The sequence below is a fragment of the Bison bison genome, unplaced genomic scaffold, assembly GCF_000754665.1.
Source record: "Bison bison bison isolate TAMUID 2011002044 unplaced genomic scaffold, Bison_UMD1.0 scf7180017864356, whole genome shotgun sequence".
Taxonomy (NCBI): Eukaryota; Metazoa; Chordata; class Mammalia; order Artiodactyla; family Bovidae; genus Bison; species Bison bison.
Window position 1 is genome coordinate 3,545,932 of NW_011494928.1, and position 8,876 is coordinate 3,554,807.

General features: G+C 54.3%; 1 long non-coding RNA gene across 3 annotated transcripts in view; it reads right to left on the reverse strand.

Annotated features, from left to right (window-relative positions):
* The window catches only part of LOC104999609, a 75,364-nt gene that overhangs the window by 1,059 nt on the left and 65,429 nt on the right, over window positions 1-8,876 (reverse strand). The window lies entirely within an intron of this gene.

Genomic DNA, 8,876 nt, shown 5'->3' on the forward strand with positions numbered 1-8,876 from the left:
GGCCGGCCGGGCCGGGCACAGATGGACACCAGTGCTTTCGTGGTATGAAGAGAGCGCTGACTGCCACCTCCACTCAGCGGGTGCGGGGCACCCTTCTCCCGCCCAACGCTCCACGTACTTACCTCATTCTAAACCCACCATCTCCCCAGCCAAGCCCAGCGCCGGACCGCCCACGGCTTCCCCCACCAGGGCCGCCTCAATGGGGCTGCAGAGAGCCCGGGCACCGCTGCCTCTGGCTCTCCGTGGGTTCCCTCACCCGCCCACCCACACCTCCTACGTGCCAGGCTCTGGCTTGCGGGGCTGAGGAAGGTGTGGCACCCTCAGCCTGTGCGCACAGAGAGCATGCGCCAGGGGTGCACCCTGGGCTGCAGGTGGAGTGGAGAGCTGGCACAGACAGACACAACGGGAGACCGGCTGAGCCCAGGGCCCCGCCGCCCACTCATCCAACGTCTGTAAAGTCTGCGCTGCGAGGAGGCGCTCCGAGGGTGCAGCGGTGCTGCCGGGCGCCAGGGAAGGAGGGAAACCAGGGCGTAACTCCGTGCAAGTCCCATCCCGAGTTTAAAGCAACAGAAACAGGCTGTGGCCGGCTTAAATGGAGAAGTTTAGGCCGTGGCCTTGGGCACCGCACGGGATCAAGGAAACAGTATGACAAGGGGCTTCCCTGGCGGCTCAGTGGTAAAGAACCCGCCTGCAATGCAGGAGACAGGGATTCGATCCCTGGGTCAGGAAGATCCCCTGGAGGAGGAAATGGCAGCCCACTCCAGTATTCTTGTCTGGGAAGTCCCATGGACTGAGGAGCCTGGCGGGCTGCAGTCCGTGGGATTGCAGAATCGGACACGACTGAGCACTCCGGAGCCAGCGGCCATCCCGGGAGCCCACTGACACCTCGGGTCTCAAGGCGGCCTCAGGCTGGAGCGCAGCCTGGCCACCGCCTGGAGCCGGGCGGGGTGGGGGGTGAGGCAGACCAGACAGGCCGCTGTCACTGCTCCGGAGGACCCCCCCAGGGCCCAGCTTTCCTGTGTCACCACATGTGCATGACCAGACAGCCGGAAGCCCAGTACACCCGCAGCCCAGCCATCCAACCTCCACAAGCCAGGCGAATGTTCTCTGATCACAGTGAAGGAGCGGAGGGTGAGTACAAAAGAGACAAACGCCCACCGAAACCTCCCAGGCCCTGGTAGGAGTCAGGCCCTTTCAGAGGCAGAGGAGCAGCGGGCACCAGTACTCCTCTAACAGAGGCTTTTGCACCACAGTGCCGTGTTCTCAGTTTTCACCCAGGGCAGCCGGGGTCCTGTCACCATCCTGGTGAGGAAGATGACATCTACACCTAAAGGAATGTGTGAAGTGGCAGGACATGGAATGTGAGTTCCCAGCTGGGAAAGGACACCTTTCTTAAGAAAGGAATAATGGCTATTTTCCAAAGCCTGATGGAAATCACACGTTTGCCTAAATGGGGCTGCCCAGAACATTTACTGTTTGCTGTTGGCTCTCATCATGTCATCCGGCTACAGTAACATCAGCCCTCTTGCACTTTGAGAAACTCTGCCTGACCATGGATAATACAAAAGATACTGGGGTCTGGGACAAGAGGAGTGGTAAGAGACTAGGAGCCCTCTACCAACAGGCCACTACTTTTTAGGACCTGACAGGTGTAGGAGCCCCTGGCTTTACAAACTCTCCTTTTACAAACCCTCCTTTTCAAATCTTTCAGAGAACTGTCAGGCTAACCTGGGTTCAAACTCAGGACAGATCACTTGCTGGCTGAATGGTTTGGGGCTTCACAAAGCCTCAGTGTCAGAAGTTCCCCAAGGCTTAAAAAAGCCTCATTCCTGGGGACAGTGCAGGTCTGGCCAGGACTTAGAGGACAAACACAGACTCAGTGGTGGCCTCTCTGCCATGGGCCTGAAACACAGCCCCGAGCGCTCCTTCGGCCGAAGAGGGGGCGGTGGGGAGGGAGGGGAAACGCCTCTGAGCTGACATCCGAGGGGAGGAGGAAGAGTCCAGTGGGACAAAGCCTGGGGAAGGGCGGCAGGCAGAGCGAGTGGACAGAGCCCAAAGGGTGACAGGAGGGGACGTGGAGATGGCACCAAGGCCAGGCCACCCAGGGGCTGCTGGACCACGGCTAGGGGTCAGGCTTCACTCTCAGAGCAGCATGAGGGCTGCACACGGGGAGGCGCAGGCTTTCCAAAGCTCTTCAGGCTGGTCCGTGGAGACTTGGGTATAGGGGGATGAAGAGGAAGGTGCTTAGCGCTGGCCAGGGAGGGACAAGGGTGGCTCAGACATGGTGGGGACAACCAGTAGTGATAAAGACGAGGGTAAAAGTGAAAGTTGCTCAGAAGGGTCCAGCTCTTTGCAACCCCATGGACTGTAGCCCCCAGGCTCCACTGTCCATGGAATTCTCCAGGCAAAAATACTGGAGTGGGTATCCATTCCCTTCTTCAGGGGATCTTCCCGACCCAGGGATCAAACCTGGGTCTCCTGCATTGCAGGCAGGTTCTTTACCATCTGAGCCACCAAGGAAGACACGTTTGATACAACGAACAGGACCTAATGACAGACATGACACGAGAGGGAAAGAGAGTCATGGGGAAGACCTCGGGTTTGGAGCTTGAGCATCTGCTCAAGGGTAGATGCTGATCACCCTCGTTGAGGTAAAGGGGAATCACGGGAAATGGGGCTAGATTTGAGAAAGGCCATCAGTGCTCTGCTTGCACCTATCCACACATGAGGAGGCTCGTCAGATATCAGCATGAAGACACTCAGGAACTGGGGAGGACATGAGTCTAGAGTCTGGTCTGGGCTGACGGTCTGTATTGGAAGTCACCAGCGATTGAGGACATGAGTCAGCAAGGACAAGGCAGATGCAGAAGAGGGCCTGGCCCAAGCATCTGACAAGAGAGCACAGGGAATGTGTGCATGTGTGCGTGTGTATGTGTCTGTGTGTGTGTGTGTGCGCGCGTGTGTGTGTGTCTGTGTGTGTGTCTGTGGGAGTGGGGAGTTTGGGGGGCAGGGGAGCCTGTGGATAAGAGGCAAGTGAAGAAAAGACTGTGGAGCCCTGGGGACCAAGAGTCGAGAAGAGCATGCTGTAAAGCAGGAGCCTCTGGACCTGGTGACTCGGGAAGCTGCCGCGAGGAACTTCATTTAGGGGGCGGGAGGGGAGCGCCCAGGCTGTGGCTATTACAGGAGAGGTCACACACTGTCCCTGAGCAGACAGAAGCTGTGCCCGACTGTAAATGACACATTGCCTCCTTCATCGAGAAAGTTTCACCGTAAAAAAAATGTCAGCTGAACTAAAGTGTTTGCAGTGCACAGCTGATCAACACCCCATCACAAACTCCTCAGTCCTGTGAGGACTTGTGACCAGAGACTCACACCCCAGCACTGTGCCTGCTCCTTGGACAGACAGCTGGTCTGAAGCTCCACAGGAAGCCCCTGGGGGGCCCAGAGAGAAACGGGAGGATGTATGAGGGTTCCCACAGAAGGGAGAAAACCTCAAGGCTGGAGAAAAGGAGGGGTATCTTCAGAAGGCTGAGAGCATAGAAGGACAGCTCCGCCTTTGAGAGAAGCAAAGGCAGGAGTTGGGATCCAGTGGGAGGCAAGACAAAGATGACAGGTTCAGGAGGGGGCAGGTCTGAACGGCCTGGCGGGGATGAGAGGCTTTCCCCTTCTCAGGAGCTGGGAGGCAGGGGAGAGGGAAGAGGAGGCAGGGGAGAGGGACAAGTCAAGCCGAGAAGGGAAACACCAGCCGGCACGGCCAACCCCCCTGCGTCCTCTGTGTCCATGCCCAGCCCCCGGCAGGCTGAGGACCAGCTCACCCACTCTGGCCACAGCCACCTGGACGGGGGCGGGGGGCGGGGGGGCAGCCAGCCAGTCCTGGGCTGGCTCCTCCAGGCCTGCCAGAACCTTTGAAATGTGTGGCTCTGCCTGGAAAGGAAGTTGGGCCAATCCGCCTCTATTTCAGAAGTCTAAACTAAGAAACCTGAATGGACACTGAAGCTGGAAAACCCTGCAGGGGCAGGCGCTGGGGAAGCAACCTGAGGCCATGCGCAGCAGCAGACGGCGGAGGAGGCCACGCTGCAGACATGAGCTGGGGCGCGGGGGCTCCTGAGAGCTGGGGAGCGGGTCCGCTGCTGTCTCTCCAGCACAGCCTGCAAGGGCCTGCTCGTCACAGGCTCCCGAGCCAACCTGTGTACACACGCTTCTGAATCCTAGCATAGACATCTCTTTGAACTTGGGTTATTTCCAGTGGGTCACTGTGGCCTCTAATGAAGGAGCCCTGGCTAAAACGATTGCTCCAGTTTTACAAACGAGGAGACCAAAATGAGGGAGTGGCGGAGTCCTAAGTCAAACCCACAGCGGTCTGACCCTGAAGCCCGACTCCTCACATCCTCTGGTGCCTTCCGCATGGACCTTCCCAGCCCTTTACCCGCTTTGCGGCCACATCACTGCTCACCAGCCTCCATCAGAGAGAAAGTAGAAGCAGCAGCTCAGGAGGTACAGTCTGGCTCTTTCCCAGCAAGCAGCCCAGGCCGGATCGAGGCCACTAGCTGAGTTCTAGCTTTAGAGCCCAACTGTGACTGCTCCCCTCTGGCCACCCCGCTGTCTCAAGTTCCCCTACCAAGGAAATGGAAGACTTCACAAACACTGGAGTTCCACTGATGCCCCTCCCCCGCCAACAGGCCCATAGCAACTGGTCAGCACTGGAACATTCCAACTGGTCCCCAGTGTGTGGATAGAAAGGAGGAGAGTAGAGAAGAGGAGGAAACACATCCTTTAGTTTTGACTCATTTTATGATTTTTTGCTAAGCTTTCCAGTCTTTTTGCTATATTTTTGTTCAGTCACTAAGACTGAAGTTGTGTCTAAGTTGTGTCTGACTCTGCGACCCCATGGACTTCAGCACAGCAGGCCTCCCTGTCCTTCACCATCTCCCAGAGCTTGCTCAAACTTATATCCATTGAGTCAGTGATATCATCCAACCATCTCACCCGCTTCTCCTCCTGCCCTCAATCTTTCCCAGCATCAGGGTCTTTTCCAATGAGTCAGCTCTTTGCATCAGGTGGTCAAAGTATTGGAGCTTCAGGATCAGTCCTTCCAATGAATATTCAGGGTTGATTTCCTTTAGGATTGACTGGTTTGATCTTGCTGTCCAAGGGACTCTCAAGAGTCAAAAGCATCAATTCTTTGACTTCAGCCTCCTTTACAGTCCAACTTTCACATCCATACATGACTACCAGAAAAACCATAGCCATAGTGTGCATGTGTGTGTGTACACATGTGTGCATACACATGCTTATTAAAATCTTTATGTATATTTCTTCCAACTTAGAGATCATAATGTGCATAACAGCCTTAGAATTTATGAGGGAAACAGTCAGGACCAGAAGTTAGAACGTGGGTTTGATAGCAGGTTTGAGCCTCAGCTGTGCCCTGTCTAGTTAAACAACCCTGGGCAATGTATTTAATCTCTCTTGGGCTTTCCTCTGTAAAATGGGACAAGAAAACCTGTTTTGTGGAGTTACTGAAAAAAAAAGACAAAGACGGAAGTATTGATTAACAGGCCAAACTGGATGCTCGATAAACTAGTACAGAGTAACTCAGTCTCCAGGGACGTTTGTGCAGTGCAGATGCAGGTGAGGAGGGAGACACCAGGGAATTCTGCCCCTTTTTTGGTTTTGAATCATGCAATGAACCTGCATGACAGAATCCCCCAGTTTTTCTCTCTTCCCTGCTGAAAACCACCAGACACCAATCTGCTGTTGGGCATGTTTTCCCAGAGGTTTAATGGGAGAAGTAGGCTGGCATGGCAACTGAGGGAAGGTTCAGAATCACGGAGACCGTGCCCAGCTCCCGTATCCCAGACAGGCTAGACCTGCACTGCCCAGTATGGCAGCTAGAGTCACATGCAAGCTAGCTACGAGCCCTGAGACATGGTGCAGTTCAAACTGAGCTGTACTGTAGTTTGAAATATTTGAAATACACACCAGAGATTGAAGACTCAGTACTAAAAGAAAGAATGTAAAATGTCTCATTAATATCTTCTATATTAATTACAAGAAATGATAGATTTTGGAGATACTAGGTCCAATACAGTATATTATTAAAGTTATTTCACCTGTTTTCTTCTTAGTGTCTTAATGTGGGCTACTCGAAAATGTCAGATTCCATGAGTGGCTCACATGGCACTTTAACTGAACAGTCCTGTACCTGCCCCATGCAAATAAGCACCAGGTTCAGCCCCTGAGAAGTTCCCACATCCAGGCTTAACTCACAATGGCGAGGACTTTAGACCCCTCACAGTCCAGCCCCAGTGGATCTCTCCAGCCTCCTCACACCTCACGTGACCCACAGCTACCAACACACCTGAGCACACACCCCACACACTCCATGGTCACGCCCACGCCGGAGCTCTGTCACGTGCCCTCCCCCTGCGTAATTCTCATGCTCTTCCCCGTGCACTGGCATCCTCTCGGTGACTCATCCATGGTCACACCCTATGCCCAGCCTTCAGCACTCCCTCCTTGGCACCAGCTCAGCACTCAGTGTATGCCTTTATTGCAGCACTGACCCAGTGGCCACAACCTAAGCAGCTGGGCCTCTGATGCTCCCACAGGACCATGCACTTCCCCTAGGCTGGCAGGATGCCTCTCACATAACAGGTGCTCAAACAAGCATCTCTGGATTGAACATCAAAGGTGGAAGAGTTTAATACAAGCAGTCATCTTACATACTAACCACAGAGTTATAGCAGAAAATGCTTCAGTAGAGGAGAAAAAGTTATAGCAGAAAATAACCAAGCAGCTAGCTGCCACTTAGAAATGCTCATCTCATTCTCAACACAAGGCTGGTATCGTCACTCCCATTTTATATGAAGAAACTGAGATTCAGAAAGTATGGTGATTTGCCCACATTAAAGACTAACCAACACGGTCTCAATCTCAGTGTAAATCCCATAATGTGTGTGTGTGTGTGTGTGTGTGTGTGTGTGTTCAGTCACTAAGTTATGACTCTTTGTGATCCCACAGACTGCAGCACATGCCAGGCTTTCCTGTCCTTCACCATCTCCCAGAGTTTGCTCAAACTCATGTCCATTGAGTCGGTGATGTCATCCAGCCATCTTACCCTCTTCTCCTCCTGCCCTCAATGGTTCCCAGCATCAGGGTCTTTTCCAGTGAGTCAGCTCTTTCCATCAGGTGGCCAAAGTATTGAACCTTCAGCTTCGGGATCTGTCCTTGCAATCAATATTCAGGGTTGATTTCCTTTAGGAGTGACCGGTTTGATCTCCTTGAAGTCCAAGGGACTCTAAAGAATCTTCTCTAGCACCACAATTCGAAAAGCATCATCACTAAACAGTGAATTAAAGAATGGACTGAGGATTTGAACTTGGACTTAATTCCAAGTCCATGCATCCTCTTTGCATGACCCCACAGTGCCTCTCAGTCACCCCACAATTAAGACCGTCACCTATCACATCCTGAAGACTCACTTCCTGTTGGACTACTGCACTAAATCCCTCTGCATGTATGTATGCTCCGTTGCTAAGTTGTGTCTGACTCTTTGAGACCCCATGGACTGTAGTCTGCTAGTATCCTCTGTCCATGGGATTCTCCAGGCAAGAACACTGGAGTGGGCTGCCATTTCCTTCTCCAGGGGATCTTCCTGACCCAGGGATCGAACCTGGGTCTCCTGCATTGCAGTCGGATACTTTACCACTGAGCCACCTGGGAGGCCCCACTAAATCCCTCTACAAATACACAAACCTATATCCCACTTTGCAGACAAGGGAACTGAGGTTCAGAAAAGAGCCAGGTCAGAGTGCATCTGGGATTCTGCCCCACCTCTGCCTGCTCCAGTCCCACAGCTGCCTCCAGGCAGCCAGGCCATCCGTTAGAAGCACATGGAGTGATGGGGCACAGGGTCAAGGGTCCACACGGCCTCCTGCCTGTCAGCCCCCAAGGGAGGCTGTGCAGAGTGGGCAGGGTGAGCGGGAGCCAGGCCTTCCATGGCCTGCCTCACTTGGCAGTGGGTAAAGCCTGTTCCCGACCTGCCCCGAGTCCTGGAGGGTATCCTGCACACCCCCCGCAGGCTGGGCTGCTGTCCTGGGTTTAAAGACACACTGCCTGCTGCTTGGACTCACCATGGGTTAGGCGGCCGGAAAGGCCCCCGGGATGTCCCCAGCCGTTTGAGGGGCGCCTGCTAGGAGCAGCATGTCCGGGTGACCATGTGGAGGGGCTGTGGGCTGCAGCCCTCTTCCCCACACCAGACGGGAGTACAGAAACCAGGATGGGGGGCAGCCCCGGGGAGACCACTCCCGGGGTGATGGCCAGAGACTGCCGTCCACCTCCGTGCTGTCCACCGGTTCAAAGCCCCTGGACCTCCTGTCTCCAGAAAAGGCAGTGAGCGTGAGGTGCTCATGGAGAAAATGCTGCAGGCTTTTCCAAATCAGGAAAGCAAACAAAAGAAGATCCCCTGGAGAACGAAAATGGCAACCCACTCCAGTACTCTTGCCTGGAGAATCCCATGGAGGGAGGAGCCTGGTAGGCTACAGTTCATGGGGTCACAAAGAGTTGGACAGGACTGAGCAACTTCATTTTCACTTTCAAACAGCACAGAAGAGGGGGTGGGCTTCCCTGGTGGCTCGGTGGTAAAGAATCCCTCTGCAATGCAGGAGACGCCAGGTCGATCCCTGGGTCAGGGAGACCCCCTGGAGAAGGAAATGACAGCCCACTCCACTAATTCTTGCCTGGAGAATCCCATGGACCGATGAGCCAAGAGTCAGACACAACTGAGCGACTAACCCACCACCACCAAAAAGGTTGTGTGTGCAGGGGGCGCGGGACCTCACCAGCTCTTCTGGCTGCATCATCCGAACGTGCAG